Genomic DNA, 18,648 nt, shown 5'->3' with positions numbered 1-18,648 from the left:
TTATTCCGGATAAACAAAAAAATAAGCAAAACAGAGAAACATAAGGCGGTACTGCGCTGAGAACAGGCTATTCATGCGCGCGACAATAGAACACTAACGGAAACCGGGAAGAATGTTAGGGCCTTACTGCGGCGAAACAAAACGCACTGCGGAGCGAATAAAACGAGCAATAGGGCCAAAGCGCTAACGGCAGCACAAGAAACATTGCTCCTCGCGGGACAGCAATAGACTTCTCCTCGGGTACGTCACGCGATGCGAGTGACGTCACGGTGGTGATGTTTCCGGTTTGCGCCGCAGACGCCGATGGGCAAAACAGTCGCCTGAATGCATGCGCTCGCATAGAGATTCGCTGCGCGAGCAACAATAATCTTCATTGCGGGCATTGGGACCTTTGCCTCGACCCTGAATCGTAATGCCTACGAGCTGCTGTGCAGTGGGATGCACCAACCGCGCCAAGAAAGGCTCTGGTATACGCTTTTTTCGTTTTCCACCGGACGAAATTCTGAAAGTGTGTGTGCACGCACTGCGCCGAGATAAATGGAAGCCCACATACCGGATCTGCGGAACTTGCCCATGCTGATTTGTTCTAGAGTTCAGCTAGTTTATCACTCACTGGACTTATTAGACTATCTGGTGATTTACATAAAACTGTTTGACTGCAGGTTGTTTTGTAGCCATAGAAGTAGGTGCTTTGAGAAGGCAAGCCGTACCTCATTATTTACCTTCTTCGTTAACATTTTTTCACGTTTCCTCAAAAAGGGTGCTCAACTCAACCTCTGTTGAGCTCATATATATGCAGCTCATCTCAATGGTAAGTAGCAAATATTAAGGTATTGTTGTCAGAGAGTTTAAGCTAAAACTAAGGTAATAAAGATCAAGTAGTTAGAGGGAATAAGAAAATTGTTACGTACACTTTCACGGAACTGGTTGTTCCACTCAAAGCTGTGAACTAGTGGACCGAATGAGTCCAGATGAAACGAGCATTTCCACTTTGAAGAGTAAATAAGCTACATGCGTGGCTAAACTAAAAGATAAATGTTTATTACTGTTAAATGTCAAGCATTACAAGAGCGTGCACACTTTGAAACTGGTAGATTACCATTCGAGCTATTGCAGCAACTAAAGTGCCAGAACCTCTAGAAAACGTTCAGCGTGCACAAGGATGGTAGAAGGTAATAAACATTTTAATTGTAGCAAACTGGTAGCATAGTACGATTTACAAGTGTAAAGGCTAGACTTGCAAGCGTAAAGGCTAGATAGGCAGGGTCTGAAGTGCTCAGGTGGCACATGGGTTGTGAGGCACGTCGCATAACACGGATCAGGAGCATTTTGGCCACCTAAGACCTGACACTGCACGACACAAGAGCACGCTTTCAACTTTGGCCCCATCGATAAGTTGCCGCCGCTGCAACCGCGGCCGGGATCGAACCAGTGACGTCGAAAACCTTATAACACGATCAAAAAATACGAGATCCTATGCTCTGCGTATCGCACGCTGATTTCACGCGTTGATGATATATTCTGGCGGGACGATCTGCGTGTACTGCACTTCCAATCTGCCGCATGCATTCATATTCCTGCCTATCAAAGTAACCTGTTAAAACGCTATTGCTCGACGTCACACCTAACACAGCTTACCCGGACATGCATGTGCAGTGAGCTGCCTGTACGATTCCGTCTTTGTGCAAAAGCGTCCAGGCTTCATATAGCTCGCCGGTGGTCCTCTGCGACGGCGCCACTTTAGCTTTTAAGCGGCACTTTAAGCCAGCGTCGGCAATGAAAACTTGGCGCACATGCCCTTCCGCTGCAAGAACGCAAGCCTTCAACGAGCGATAGGACTTCAAGCTATCCGTGGCGTAGTATAGGGCCGGGCGTCTGAACAAGATACACGCATATGTCACCAAAAAGGAACATTCGGCCACAATTCGGGGTCATTTTTCCAGTCCTTCAAAAGGAAGGGGTCGGGGTATTGGTCCCCGTCAACTACTAACTTTTCAACATACCGCCGGCGAGCGATTTCAGGCAATAACGTCGCGTACTCAGGCAGCTCCATCGGTTTGGAATACACAGAAACGCATTGGAGGCTAGTCGAGACAAGGAATGGGCCTTGGTCGAGACCACGGCGTAAGAAATAATCGAGACACAAGCACGCGCCGCTGCATTCAGTACGGCCGCGGCCGAGAAAAACGACGGATTTTGCCCATCGCCGCTGCATCGAAGAGCGCTGCTGTCGCCGCACGTGCGTTCCGTGACATCACGTTGTTTACTCGAGGGAGAGGTCCATTCAAATGAATACGCCTAGACTGTTCTGCAGCAACGGCTTCCATCTTCGTGTCGGCGATCTTCTTTCAGTCGTCCGTGCACACCCTGCTAGCCCATGACGCATGCCGGCTGCCCCGCGCCGGCCTGTCCGCCTGGGCAAAAAAGGCCCCGCGCCTTGCTTCCGACGCGCTTATCTACCGTCGTCTGTCGCCGCTAACATCACGCCCCCCAAGATTATCTGCTTCCTCTTGCGCACTCGCGCTGCCTGTGCAAACATAATACGAATAAAAAGACGCGCGCGCGGTTTAAAACACTTAAAGGGGCTGCGGAGCCCCACAATATATATATATATATATATATATATATATATATATATATATATATATATATATATATATATATATATATATATATATATATATATATATATAGGGTGTCCCACCTAACTTGAACCAAGGGTTATAAAATAATATATTTCATGTAGGTCAGTGAAACCAGTTGCATACAATGGTAAGCCTGCTTGTGTACTGCAGGCAATTTTTTGTTTTGCAACCCAATCGGAAAAAACTGCAGAATATTTTCTGATGTTACGACAGGATTTCTGTGCGGTTTTTGACGGGAAACCTGTTGTGACAACAGAACATTCTGTCGTAACATCGGACATTTCTGTAGTTACAACAGATAAGTGCTACAAAACTACAGACAACAGAAATATACTACAGAAAAACTACAGAACTACAGAAAAGTACTACAGAACTACAGAAAAATATGATGGTTACGACAGAACTACAGAATATTTTGTCGTATTTTTGACACAGTTCTGTAGTTTTTTTTTTTGACTGGGAATTGCCTAATGGGCTAATTATGGTAATTTTTCTAATTTTTTAGATGTTCACCTTAGACCAAAAATTTGAATTGGAAAGTTGTAGAGCACCTTCAGAAACCCCCATTCCATTAATTGCGATAAAGAAAGCCTCACGTGTATCTTTTTTTCCGGGCTCAAAAGAAAGCCCGCGAAATGCAAATAATACCACGTGACATGCACATTTGAGTCCCGCGATTGTGGTGCTCTCAGTCGTGGTTTCAGCGAACGAAATCTGCTGAATGTGTATATATATATATATATATATATATATATATATATATATATATATATATATATATATATATATATTTACAGGGTTTTGAATATTTGGGGGCTGGGATTTAAAACATTCCTATGCAAAATCTACTAGGCCATTCGAGCTGAAATAACGTTCACAAAGTAGCAAAATATCGTCTACGTTATCTGATATGTGATTCAACATCGGTATTTGCCTAGATTTTCCGAAATCGGGAAAAAACTGCTCTCGGCGGCGTGCACAATTTTCGCAGAAGAGAGTCGAAAAGCTATTTTAACATGATGCGTCATCTGTCGAGCAGTGAGACAAGCTCCATCCCGGCCGTTGGCGCGCTTGCCTCGCTGCCCGACAGATGACGCACGATGTCAAAATAGCTTGTCGACACTCTTCTGCGAAAATTGTGCACGCCGCCGAGAGCAGTTTTTTCCCGATTTCGGAAAATCTAGGCAAATACCGATGTTGAATCACATATCAGATAACGTAGACGATATTTTGCTACTTTGTGAACGTTATTTCAGCTCGAATGGCGTAGTAGATTTTGCATAGGAAATTTTTAAATCCCAGCCCTCAAATGTTCAAGTCCCTGTATATATATATATATATATATACACACACACAAATCATTGGGGCGCAAAGGCACATTGCTGCCTGGGATTGAGGCGAGCTGCCTGGGATTTCTCGGCGGCTGCAATAAATCTGCACTGCGCTGGGAGGTGGGATACGTATGCACAAATGACGAGAAAGTACCTCTACTAAAATATTTTGAAAATATTACCACTGCAATGATTAAAGTTCTAGAGAGCTGTGTTTTGAAATGATGCAGACGGCATAACAGATGAGCACGCAAGGCATAGTATACCTAGGATCCTTGTTACCAAGCGTGTTAGAGGGGCAACCAATTAACGCGTTTTGAGCATATGACACACGATGATAATGGCGCTATCGCGTTCCCTTTAAAGGTGAAGCTGGAGTGTCCTCCAAATTATTTATCCATTCTCGCTTTCGGATAATAGTAGGTTCCGCAATAAGGCGCAGGAAATAAACATTGCTAAATTTAACAGCGTCGAAAAATCTGTTCAGCTGCTGCAGTTATGCTACTCCTCCATGAACTATAATCACTGATATTCGTAGAAGCCCAATGTGCAAAAATTACGTCTATCTTTCAGATGTGATTGAGCACCCTGAAGAAACCGAGGGCGAGAAGAGTCCTACTAGACCTTTAGTCGAGACATCCGAGGATTCTCTTCTGGCTTCCGAACCACGCTACTACATCAGTAGTAGGTTACTTTTCAATCACTTATATCTATGGTTCTATTTGATAGAATAGAACAAAGAATTAGCTTGAACCGGTTATTTCGAGACTATCATTGGGTGACCTAGAGCGATATATTTGAGTGAGCATCCCCACAATATGCGAACAAAAAGAATATTTGCGGGCAGAAAACAATTGTGAAAATACAAAAGCAAGTCACAGAACTGTTCCAGAAAGAGCTTATTGTGTTTTAAAAAATGGTTCATAACTCTATTCCACAGCTGAAATACCAAGAAAATGAGGGCGATAAAATTGAATCGATCTTCAATTTATATATTGCATTATAGCCAATGGGATGACAGCATCAGTCTCAATTACCGCACTTGAATGTACCCAGAATAAATAAAGCAATGTGAAGTATGACCAGTATATAATATATTTTCACTTCGAAATAAATGTAGAAAAAATGGACTGACCATTCCGGTGATCGAGCTGCGCGTGTCCTCAGCCTCTACATCTTCCAAAGCTGTCCCTGATTCAACTTCAATTAAGAAGTGCTCATTCCTGCATTATATAAGAAAAATCATCTGTTTCAAAAATTGTGCCTGTAGTATAAAACAACTTTTCTTTATGATGAATGCTAAATATTCTTAAGGCACGACATTTTGTGGGGCTAATATAATAGTGTTTCAGAAATAATAAAAATAAATACCTCATTCTTTCTAGGCTCACAGGCATTAGATATTTACGTGAAACGTGTTTTGGGGTGGGAAATGATCAGGTGTAAAGCCACAGCAGCTTAAAGTTATAATAAGAAAGGTCTGGCGTTGTATGGACGTGTATGGTGTAAATGATCGATGTAGCTCCTATGTAGTAGACAGCTGAGTATGTTGCGTGTTTAATCTTTTTACAGTTCATTGTATGATGTCGAATAATGTGGCCATTTTTTGAATATCTGACGTCATAATGGTTGTAAATATCCCGATGCGTAAAATTATCAAATCTTCACAGCAATAGTAACACTTCATGGGTACTAACTTACCACCAGATTTGTAGCCCACTGTAGACTACAGTTATTTCCACAGCTTCATTTGAAATATTTTCACATGGATGGTTGTCTGCGAGTTTCTTTCATTGCGAAATTAAATACAAAGCTTTCAAAGCTAAAACGAAAAAGGTTCATTGATCGCTTGTGTGTAAAGGTGCTCGGCAGATCGTTAATACCTGTTAAGCACAGACAATGCTGAAATTCTGACTCAAATCTCCGACACAAAGAGGAAGAATTATACCCTGTCCGATGGTATCACATGGTCCATAATAATAGGGGTTCAGTTAGGTCAATATGAGTAGAACGGAAGCAAAACTGCTCGTTTTAGAACCACTACGCAATCATTGAAGGAGTATTTTATTTTATGATATTTTGTAGTTCAGGGCAAAAAGGTTTTACGGCTCCACTTACTAGCTACTCAAATGTATATTTTATACTACAGCCAATGTCGGTTATACCGAATTCTAAAGTGATCGCGAAATAGTTCGATACACTGATAATTCGGTAAATACAATATGCCACCATATGAGCTTCTCTAGCGTAGAAGAGCACATACGCTGTATACACGGCAGTGGCGCGGTTCCATCTGCGATACGCGTTCAGCAGCAATACTGACACATCTACACCTTGTAGCATGTACACCTTCTCGCGACGTGCATGCGCACTCACTTCGCGCCAGGCGTCTGAAAGAGGGGCGCATCGTTCTCGCCGCTCTGTAGGCATGAGCGCGCGCTCTCCGCATTTCATAGGGAAGGCTTGGTGTTTCATATTTGGCGTCTTACCTCACGTGGCACCAGTGTCTTTGCGCTTCGTGTTGACTTTTTCGAATTCTCCGTGAAGAGAAACTACTGATCATGCATAAGCTGTCTATTTTTGCTACTCGTACATCATAAAAGTAAAAGGAATTGGCGGTTTATTACACGCAAGGCCTATATTATTCCACTGCACGAATGCATGCGTCCTAATACATATTCTGTTGGCATGTATAAAGCACAGATTGGGAGGAAGCTTAGTTTATACCAGCGTGTGCTCTTTTACTGTCACACAGAACAGCAAATAAATAGATGTTATAACGTAACGCACACACACATCATGCTGGTTACATAAAAAGGCAGTGCAAAGATGTAATCAATAAATGATGCAGTCCTGGCAGTGGCAGGAAGTGGGATATTTACACTAACCGCAATTCATAGCTTCTTAGCAAATCGGTGGTAGCAGACGACGGTGATAGGCAAATGCAAAAGTAATTTTAAGTGGAGGGGATAAGATGAGCGTATAATATAGCAAGCTTTGGACAAGTTCCGTGCTTTGGTGCCGGTAATGCAATTAAACCCGAAATCCGGTCAGTGGTAGCAGCGCCGGAAGGAGTCAGGCATCCAATAAGTGGCAGCAACTGCACACTGGTGACAATCCTTGACGCTGGGCATAAACCTTGTAACTTCGCCAAGTCATTGCCAGAGTTATTAACCTGGAACGACTATTCACAATGCTTTTCCACCCGACAAATAAACTACAGAAACAGGAGAATTTCTCTTAATCCTCGTATAGTAACTGTGCCACCGCAGGATGTTCACCTGCATTTGTAGATGAAACCGTAACCGACAATAGCAGCTACAAATATTGCCAAGCATTGCTGCATGAATAGCTCAAAATTGATTGGCATATCGCGTGTGTGATTTTCATTTGCTATTTGTTTATTTCAATTTTATCTCGTTTTCTAGGCGCAATAGTGGCTATTGAACTTTTCGATTATAGTGGGACAAGCGCCCCTTGTGTCATTCTTTAATGACGCTCTCTTTAGAGATAAACAATGTGGAAGCGATTTTTTCTTTAGCGAACGAGGGTACACGAATGGCGTCGTAAGACTTCGGTTAGCAAGGCTGGCGCCACCACATGAAATCCAAGAAATCGCGCTGCCGTTTAATTGCATGACAGCACTATCCTGTTAAATGTTAAAATGAGTATGCCAGTCTGAAGGCAATCGGATTTGCGGTTGTATAGCGCGAAGTGGAATTGCCGTGTATTTCTGTTTTAGACTTCTATGAATATTATACAGGTCTCTGATTCTACTCGCAGAGTTTTAGTGCCCAGCGCGCGGCCCATATTATAAAGAAAGCGCTATAGAAAATGGATTCGGGAAGCTCCTCTCACCGAGAGCGACCTCAATGTTGAAATGCTTGTGTGACGTCATAGAGGACACGCGGTGGAGCGTCGTCTGCAATGCAGGCTGCAATATCAAAGTCACGTCTTTTTGTTTGACGAGTGACATAGCGGTCGTCCTTCATGCGGAAGTGCTTGATGAAGATGTTACCGCATGAAAGCGATATAGAGTCAGGCTTGTTTTCTTCATCGAAGGCACGGTCACAGCCAGTGGGCTGCACGGCTATCGGTTCCTTAGCTTATCGACGCACTGATCTTTCGCATTACACTGGCGACGACGCCAGCACGGCCAACGGTCGCCTATCACCGTAGTGCGAGGTTTTCGGCCCCGCGATGCCGACGGAACTGATCAGCGTACGCTCGTCCGATATGTTTGGTCGGATCGGATGCCGAGGGAGAACATGACATCCGATGAGTTAACGGCCCGAACAACTGCGCTTGTTGGTAGCTTAACCGTGTTTGACAGAGGAAAAGTGGAAGCTTCATTTTATATGTTCGCCTTTGTCATCAGCAACGTCTTGGCCAGAAATGTTAGTCGGCGCCGAACTGCCGGCTTGTTAAGCGTCGAGTACGCCTAGCGCGAGTACTCAGGTTTCGGGTTTAAAGTTTCGGCGATTAGGAAGCGCGTATTTACAAAATTTAGCAGTTGCATGTGGCCATAGAATATAGTTCTGGCAGCAGTGACCCCAAATCGACGACTGCTTACATCACAAAGCGAGCGCACATTGAGCGGGAAACGTCGATATGTGACACTCTCCAGCGAGCGCAGCCGGCAACTGTCGGCGCCGGTTGTTTGTTTACCCGGCGCAGGCAGGGTCGTTGCATCCACGGCGTTTCTGCAACGCAGTTGTAGTTTGTGAAGAAATTACGGTGCGACCAACGCGAAAAGAAGTAGATAGTCTTGGTATTGCTATCTCAGCTCACATTTTATGCCGTGCGAATGAGCAGCATACATCCAGTCATTGCAAAGCTATGTAAAGAAACACGCTGGGGGTGCGGTTTTAATCCGCGAATCGGCCCATTCTGGCTCGAGTTTAGGGTTCACACACTAAATACTAAATGATGTATGCTTGCGTTGAAGCACTCACGAATCATTTGCTGCAGAAGAACCAGAACAACACAAGTTGAGGCTCGGAAGTCGGTCGCAGTCGCGCGTGTGGCTGCGATGGAGGCGAGACGAAGACGGCGGCTACCGGGAGACTCTTGTTCGGTGCAGCCACGCAGTGAAAAGCAATCGCATCGCTTTGGATTTTGCGATGACGAAGTGAATCAGTGGCAGCGGCACATGCTTTTGTGCACTAGCTGTGACAAGACTGAACATAATTTTGCAAAATTGCTTTATCAGCCGAAAATAATTAGGTCTGACTAACAGGCTCATATAACATCAAGTCAAGAGGTACCGCTTTGTTCAAAAGCTTTGTCAGCTCCTCTAATGTAGCAAGGTATGTTCCAGCGTCAAGATAAGCTTCTCTGCGATTTACTCTTAGTTTCTGAACCGAAAGAGCGACGGGAATAGCTCAACAATAATGATCATATAACGATAACCCCTCCCCGCATTCGCGGTGCATGAAAATGGCTGAAGGAAACGTTGGACAAGCGCTAGTTGCTAAAACTAGCTAACTCTCACAGCGTAAGAATAATATGATTTTGATTGTATGCCTAAATTATAACAAATGCGCCCGTCGATTTCGGCTTTCGCGCAATCACTAAACGAAGCCCGAAACAAGTCCGAGAATCTCTAATGTCGCATATTTTAGTGAATGCATGATTCTCAATGAAAAGAGAATATGTGAATAAAATATTTTTGCTGAAGAAAAAAAAAGCTCAGTGATCATCGTCCACGGTGTAGAGGCAAGAGTGCAGACGACATGGGAATGATATCTCGTTGTGACGTCAGCGGCCAATGTTTACCAGACGAGAAAGCTGATTCCGATATTAATAATAAAATTTATTTTAAAACTATCTACTACATGAAATGAGTTCAAATTTCCAGAATTTATAGTTCAACCTGTGAGGTGTGAAGTGCAATAATCAGTTTATGCCCAGTTCTTAGCTGTCATGAGCCCCTTTAACGATGCCATCCCAGCGCGCTCACAAAAGTCTGCGAGGCACCAATAGACGAAGCGCCTCCTTCCTGGGGTACAGCGCTTAATTCTTTATATTGTATGTAAAGCTGAATGGTGGCTCGATAGCAGCGAACACCCCTTATAGATTTTTACATCGGATTTTCAAGGGGATTTTATTGGAGTTCGATATAAGAAGTAATTCGAGATATCCTGATTCCACATATATATCTACGGGTTCAACTGTAGATATTAACCAGATAACCATTGTTTTCTGAAATCCATTAGATAATGGGACTGATTTCAGCCCTAAAATTTCCACATAAGCACTCGCGAATTGAATAGCACCAGGATGCGTTTTCAACTTACACCATCATCATCATAATTATCATCAGCATCATCATCATCCGGGCAATATCCACTCCAAGGCGAAAGCCTCTTTCATTTTCCTCTAATCAACCCAGTCCTGTGCTCGCTCATCCACTTGACCCCGGCGAATTTCTCCATCTCACCCATTCATCTAATTTTCTTCCGCCCCTGAGACGCTTACTGCCCCTTGGAATCTAATTGGTTACTCTTAAATAACATCGGTTATCCTCTCTCCGAAATGCATATCATGCCCGTTTCTTCTGAATTTCGACTACGTCAGCAACTTCAATTATTTCTCTAACCCAATCTCCACGCTTTTTATCTCTTAACGTTACACCAACCATATTTCATTCCATGGCTCTCCGCAGAGTGGTCCATGGTTCTGTCACGGCTCGCCTGTTGTCACGAGTGCAGTGCTACTGTTAGGCGCTGGCCACCGCATTCCATTGGGTGCCCGCGTGAATGTGTGTATCTCCTGCGACTGCGGGGTTAAAACGGCGCATGGAAGCTGGTGTTTACCACGTCATTGACTGTCACTCAGCTCGCAACGCTCTCCATCCTAAATGGCTTTGCGTGCTTCGCCAGGTGCCTCGCGGCGCCCTCCTGTCTGCAAAGAGGGGCTGGGCTAGTAGCCACATACCTTCCCCGACTTCCCGCGCTAATCTGTTGTGCCCGTCGGTCCCTTACACCTTCCTTTCTGCTTCTCCTACCAAGATCATTTATCATTAGTTTGCGGTTGGTCCCCTAAGTTACTTACCAAGGCAAGGTCCTTAGAGAATCGAAGATTACTGAGATATTCTCCATCGACCCTGATGCCTAGCTGCTCGCATGCCATACACTCTCTAAGCAAGCGGTATATAGTACTTGGGAGATCGTGTCTCCTTATCTAACACCTTTCTTAATTGGATTTTTTATCACTTTATTTACGCAAAATTATGGTTGCTGTGCAGCAACTATAGATATCTTCCATTACTTTTACATATGCCTCACCTACACCCTGATCGATCTCGTAATACCTACACGGCCGCTGAGGTTTCGACCGAGTAAAATGCTTTCTCGTAGTCAATGAATGCAATATATAAGAGCTGGTTATATCCCGCGCACTTTTCTATCACCTGTTTTTTTAGACTGGATATGATCGATGGCAGAGTACACTTTCTGAAACCCTGCTTGATTCTTTGGTTGATTGAAGTCTGAGGTTGTCGTGATCTATTTAGCGATTACCTTACATTGAGCAACAAAAATATTCACCCTACATTATCATCTGGAAAGTTGCATTGATGATGATGGACTGATAGCACTCCGTTTTGTAAATTCGCTCTTATCCAATCAGAGAACAATCATTTTGTAAGCCTACTTTCTGAGTCAATATGAGCCATTAGTAAAACCAGAGTCCTTTAATTATTCCATGTCAGGCGACTGCCACGGAAGGGCATCGTTTCAAGAGCCGCTCGCTGGCACAACTCAAAAGACAGAACTGCAGCTATTTATTTAAAGAATTAATGCGGTAATTAATGCACTTTTACGTGCTTTTGTAACGTTGTGTTTGTGGGGAAGATGATGCCGACCACATTTTACCGGTAGCATGTTGTTCCTCCTGAAAAGGAGTTGGCGTGAAACATGCAATTGGTTATCGGCAAAAAAGGAATCAGAGCTGCCAATGAAAACGGAGCGGGAATTTGCGGTGCAAACGATAGATATTTCACTTGCGCCTTAGAATGTTGGGATATTTTTTGAGGAACTTTATTATTCTAGACCAAAATAGCCGACCCAGGTCCCCTTGCGCGAAGAGATAAAAATTAAAATAGGTGAGATTGGCGGGTGTGATTTATTTCGTGCGCAGAAACAAAATTTCATGTTTTAGACAGTGTACAAATTGTGATAGAATACACGCTCCACCCTGACGTGAAGTCAAAGATCGCTTTTGTAGCAGGTGTGGCGTGAACCAGTGAAAGCGCTTGTGGGGTCATATCTGCCAAGCAAAGCAAAAACCAGGTCATAGCCGATATTGGCGTTTCTTGCAGAACGCGCAAACCGGAAGCTTTCCTGGTTAACCTCTCTGCCTTCTCTCTCTTTTCTCTCTCTCTCTCTTGAAAGAACGCAATTTAGGTCGTTTAAATACTACATACACGCGGCAAAAAGAGCCCTGAAATAAATTATTTAAAAATCAGTGTTGATTACATTCGTTCAGCGGTACTAACGGCAATGAGTGGTAGTTGCAGGCAGCTTCAATTTATTTCCCCAGGTACTACAGTCGCATTCAGTGGCACTGGTGGTAGATTTTACATGCTTTCAAAAACAAGCGAATACAACATCGGCACAAAGATGAACGCTGCGTAAAAATATGGAGCCTTAGAATTCACTTTAGGTAGCATAGACATACATATCTGCTTGAGCAGAGCGGTTAAAAACGTTAGCGCCGAAATTCATCATTGCCATCCGTACTTTGCTGGGTATGCATATTGAATGGTCACGAGCACACAATAATTGCTCAGTGGTCCTTGTCCGTATGGTTGTCTGTGTGTCCGTGTAGTTCAGCGCTCTCAGTCATGGAGTAATCATGGGTCAGTAGTTTTACACACATTCCTCAGCGGCGCTTTCGCTTGCATGCCTAAGTTTTTCGGTCTGAGGGAAGAGTTCGAGTATAAGCAGGAGATAATTAAACAGCGTTGAGCCTCGCCTGGTGCTGACAGTTCCCTGCAACGGTGTAAATTTTATTCGCGATAGGTTGCAGTTATCAAATCACTGCGCTCTTTCGATCCTATCGTCGGCTCCGGTGAGATGCATATTGATTATAACCGATTTCCTCGTCTTTACTGCACCAACATAATGGAAAGCAAGTCATAACATCTCACAATACAACTATGAGATATTTGGAGGGTTTTGGTGCAAATGCACCTCCAAATAGGACAGCGGCTAGAAGCCTCGATGGTGGCTCGATGCCCTTCAGTGTACAGGCGCGCCTCTAGCAGTCGACGTTAAACCTAAACTCCGTCGAAATATGTGACACAAGAAAAATCACAAAATGACTCTCTTGGAACGCAGCATCAGTGTATAAAGCACACGCACAAGTCGTCAAGATGAAAAGTATTATAAAACATATTGGATGGAGGCGAACATCACACAATGGAAGAGAAAATATAAGAACATAATTTTAGCTTTAATTCTCTGTGTTCACCAAAAAGAGCAGCAACATGAAAGTTTGTTTTGGTAAAAAAAAACAACTACAATGTAAACATATTTTTTCTGATTTAATAGTCGGAGGAAACATTAGTAAATTTCAGTGTTAACAATGTTGAAATTTATACCGCTTTTCTTTATAACAAACTGGTCTCAAAATAGAAACTGGAGCTTAGGCGAAAGGCAGACATAAGGGAGCACCGAAGGTCACAAAAAGTAAGCATGAATATTTAGCCAGTAATACAAGTGATTTTTATATTTACCTGCACGGCTGAGCATCAAGCAGAGCACATTCTGGTAGGTCTTTTATGCAAAAATGTGTTTTTGATAAAGAAGGCAACATATTTTTTTCAGACTCAAAGGGATGCAAGGACGTACAACAATGCAAAGCCAACTGCGAGAATTTAGGTTACAAGCACGGAAACTGCGACGTATATCCCCCGTTGGCCTGCTACTGCTCCGGTCGTGTTTGTACGTATGCAAAAAAATGAAAAACGTTTTGGAGCCTTGTTGAAGACAGCCATTTGTGAAATCCCACCTTTTCTGGTTTTAAATGCAGATATTCATATCTGCAATGCAAATTAAAATAATCAATGTGGGTGTCTTTTTGTGAAAATCATATCATCAGCAAATTTCGGTGCAAGACGTCAGGACGCCGAATTAAAATTATCTGTGAACTAGTGATTCAGGATTTTAATTCCAGTCACCTGAGCTTAAATGTTATCTGCTGTCTCAAGCGGTTGAGTACGTGTTTCGTTAACCCAAAATTAAAAGGATGAGGTGATATTCAGCACTTTCTTTCCTACCCTACCCTTCGCTCTACCCTCCTTGTTGGCTAAAATGTGTTTTCCTAGCTTCTCATCCCACTCTTCCGGTTCGTTTTCCTTTTATTCAGGTACCTTACTCTGGTATGGTAATTTATGGTTTCTTCATACATACATTTTTGTCAACTGGAAAAAGTTTAACAACAGTGAAGAAGTGCACCGCATACCTATTTTTATTGTCTTTATTATGCATATACTTCGCTGATAAATACATATCGAGCTTTTAAGAATTAATCAAGGGTCGCACCGAGCAGGTAAACAGCAATTGAAAGCCATGTGCTTAGCTTACGAATGTAGTTATAAGTTGACCGGGGAAATGCTTAGTGCAACTTTTGTTAACATATTGTTAAATTTACGAAAGAACGTATTCATATCGTTTCTCCTGCTAACGGGTAGCAAAATTCTGGCCTACTTTACCGAACGTGCAGGCGTTTTGAGCTACTGTAATATATTTTAAGACCATATTCATAGGATGCTTTCTTTGCGCACCAAATATTTCCATTTGAACCCTGCCCTGTGCTTAGCACAAATAGGTCAAATTGCTATCGAACACGAAAGACACGCAGTTTGAAAATTACAAAGAAAATATTTCAAGCTAGTGGAGGAAATATTTGCAGATATTTTGTTGTTATTGCGGTGTTACACAATATTCAATATATAACACTTGGAATATTTTATAGACACCGCACCTTCTATTTTACCGTCTTTACGTTAGTCTTTTCCGGAATAAAATATTGTCATTTGTGTTCATTGCTTTTATTTGCAGCACGAGCAAAACAAGAAGGTCTAATTACCAGAAATGGTAAGCAAAGTGTACAAAATGATAATATGATCTTTACGAAAGTGAAATATATAAAGAGATATTACAAGGGTAGATTTTTTCCGGAAGATGTCATACGCAACTAACCTGAATTGCAAAATGCAACTCTTGGCAGTGACGTCGGAGTTTCCATCTTGGCTCGTGATACCGGAACACCGCACCCAAATGCAACCCCCCCCCCCAATTCCAATCCCTGCTTGTAGTAGAGCTCAGTGCATTAGCTTACAACAGCATTCAGGATATTTGTTACTGGTAATGCGGAATATTGTGGTGATATATGCCCCACATTATAACTGAGGTCGAAAACTAATGTGAGAAAGTAAATTAGTTCTTGAATAAATCTGCTTCTCAAGCTCTTGAGCGTGAAAATCATTAAGCCAGCATAATAAGCAATGCCAGTGTGCTGAATTGAGCGGTCTGTACCAGCCCACTTCCCACAGAGGGCTGTGTGCACTGTTTTGAATGCACCTGTTAAACTGAGGAGAGCATGATTATCGTAAATTTACCAGCTGAAGTAAATACCAAGTGATTGCGAGTTGTGAGGTGTAGACTAAGATTTCGAATAAGTCAATCTTTTGTCATATTGTGCAAATACATTGTGTGAGGGGAGCTATGATTCCGACCACATTTCTGTCACCTGGTTGAGAGTGTTATTGTGGCTATTATCAAATGGCGAACAGCCTTTGTGAATGCCGGCTAGGATGTTTGGTTGAAAAAAACATCAACAAAAAACATCGAAGACGTTTCTGTTTTGTAAGCGAGTGTCTTAGCAAATATCATGTTCGATGCAGAAAGCTGTTCGGTGTATTAATATTGAACTCTTTGACAGGCCCGTTTGTCAACTTGATATTAGCGTTACTCGTTTGTTCTGTGTTTCTAAGATCATGAGATATTTCGTATAAGGAGTGAATATAGAGCACGCACCTTGCACTTCATGGGCTCAAGCGCAATATAGGATATACATACAGACATCGACCTTTCACATTTGACGGTACCTTGGGCATATGGCACATGCGAGTTAAATGAGAGGGTAGTGACTGCTGAGCAACTTTAGTGACGCAGCGAGACAATGGACTAACATGACGTTCGGCGGGGCTTTCAACTCGGGACCAGCCATTCCGATGGAAGCTTCCTAAAACCCTGTCACTCGGCCTGTGACACAGTACCTTATCGTAGATAGATGGATTTATTGAAAGGAAAAGGCAGAGAGGTTGGACGGAATAATTCAAATCTTGCCTGCTACTCTGCTCTGGGGAAGGGGAAGGAGAGAAGAAAGAAGGTCATGATGGGTGACGATGTGGGAGAAGGCATATGAAATACGTATACAGACACAGTAGCTTGCTTTACAAGCGCGAATCAAGTCCGCTGGCGCAGAAAAAACGGCAAAGAGCACGCACTGCCTGGACACCCTTCCCCTTCTCCTGCCAAGCGCCCAGCAGCAGTTCCTCCGACAGAGGCCTCTTGTCCAAACGCTTCATGGAAGCGGCTAGCACGCTTATTTCGCACGCATACGCTGGGCACACCAATAATACATGGTCAACAGTCTCTGGGATGCAACAAGTTGACATTCCGGTGAGGCCATCTGTCCAATTAAATGTAAGTACTTGGGCGTGAAAGCCACGTTTAACCGAAGTCTATTAGCAAGCATGCCTGATGACGAGGAATATCACGCGGAATATAAAATTTCAGTGCTGGATCGAGCCTTCTTAGAGGAATGTGTCGGGCGTCTGGCTGGGCCCAGTAAGCTGCTGTAGTATTATTCATGCAACTCGTAAGAAGGCACGTCGTATCCACTTTTGAAAAAGGCACAATTGATTGGAGGCCATTGATGAGTGAGCTTTTCGCTTCAACATCGGCCTGTTTATTCCCATGGAGCCCGCAATGGGCAGGGATCCATTGAAGCATTATTAGGTGGCCTTGCAGCTGGGCAGAAGTGAGGAGCTCCATGATGTTTAGTGCCAGGCACTGATAGGCAGTGTGGTGTAAGAAGTTTTCCAAAATTGGAAATGCAGTCTTTGAGTCCGTGAATATACACTATTTTTGAGCTGGTCCCCACATATGTAGTGAATAGATTCTCGAATGGCTACAGTTCAGCAGCGGTTGATGTAGAGGTATGTCCCAAAAGGAAATGCAGAGTCGTTAGCTGAGCTGGTATGACCACAGCTGCAGCGGATGCCTGTGCTGACACAGATCCATCGGTGTATACGTGAATATAATTAGGATATTCTGACCAGATGTGCGCCAGAGTAAGTTGCTGGAGTCCCCTAATTGGCACCATTGATTTCTTTATATTCCGGGAACACGAAGGTGCACCAAAGGTTTATTCATCGTCCATGGTGGTTGGGCGGGACAATATGGGAGGGCATATCCTGTCGGTACTTGCGACTGATGGCAGCGGAGTGCACTTGTAAAACTGTAGTCCGGCCTCTCATCCAGAATCTTGCTGAGTGGGTGAAAATAGTGTCTTCTAAGTGCTCGTAAATATACACGAAGTGGTTCGTGTCACAAGTGTATGGATATTGGACGAGCATGTGCCTCTTGAATTGTGCCTTTATTATAGGTGCATCTGGGCAGTCCAAGGCATATTTTCAGTGCCTGCGATTGGACGCTCTCTAAAGTCCGCAAGTATGAAATGCTCATACTAGAGAGTACTGGGAGACTGTATCGGATGTAGCCAACTAACAGAGTCTCGTAAAGCCGTATTAAGAAGTGCTCAGTTGGACCGCATTTGATGCCAGCTATGTAACGAAGTACATGGCAAACATTATTAGCCTTTTCTTCGCCATAGTAATATGTTTCGGCCAATATAGTCGATGGTCAATAATTACTCCCAAGATCTATGCCTGGAGACGTATGGTATTACGACTCCATGAAGGGTAATCGGGTAGCGGCTGACACAGTTTCCCGTAAACGCGATCACTGCACACTTTTCTGCCGCTAAAAATAAACCTTGACGCCGTAAGTACATCGATGTTGATGACACAGCTCGTTGCAGTCTCGCACGTAGTTGTGGGCGCGTCGAACCAGAGGCCCAGATGCAGATGTCGTCCGCATATGCACTTATGTGGATGTTAGTCAGCAGTTCACTCACCAGGCCAATTAGCGCAACGTTAAATAAAGTTGGGCTGAGAACTCCTCCCTGTGGAACTCCACGACTGACCTGAAAGCGGGTAGTATCTCCTTCACGCGTACTCATGTAAACAGAGCGGCTACTTAGATAGCTTACAATCCACAAGTACAGCCGGCCACCAACTCCCACGTCGTAAAGTCCATCAAGAATAGCATCATGGAGGACGTTGTCGTAAGCTCCCTTTATATCTAAAAAGACAGCAGCTACTAGACGACGGTGGCGCTTTTCGTGTTCTACTGTCGCCACAAGGTTGATGACGCTGTCAATGGAAGAGCGTCCGCGGCGAAATCCAGTGATCATATTCGGATAAAGATCATGACTCTCTAGATACTTGCGCAGTGAAAATCTTGTATTTGTATAACTTACTTACTCATATATGTTACCTATTCTGTTTTTCATTTCTGTGCGCCCCACCCCTT

At 43.5% G+C, this 18,648-nt stretch overlaps 1 protein-coding gene across 1 annotated transcript in view; it reads left to right on the top strand.

Annotated features, from left to right (window-relative positions):
• The first annotated feature begins 4,553 nt into the window (after positions 1 to 4,553).
• LOC146177313 (uncharacterized) overlaps positions 4,554 to 18,648 on the top strand; it is a 218,312-nt gene continuing 204,217 nt past the window's right edge. Inside the window, exons 1-3 of the mRNA XM_084580427.1 lie at positions 4,554 to 4,660; positions 13,810 to 13,926; positions 15,046 to 15,081. The gene's annotated coding sequence lies outside the window, so the exon portion shown is untranslated. The remainder of the gene's footprint in view (positions 4,661 to 13,809; positions 13,927 to 15,045; positions 15,082 to 18,648) is intronic.

The sequence above is a fragment of the Amblyomma maculatum genome, chromosome 10 (genome assembly GCF_055883805.1).
Source record: "Amblyomma maculatum isolate TAMU_Amacu chromosome 10, ASM5588380v1, whole genome shotgun sequence".
Taxonomy (NCBI): Eukaryota; Metazoa; Arthropoda; class Arachnida; order Ixodida; family Ixodidae; genus Amblyomma; species Amblyomma maculatum.
The sequence above is the reverse complement of the archived record's forward strand: the minus strand, read 5'-3'. Positions and strand labels throughout refer to the sequence as shown.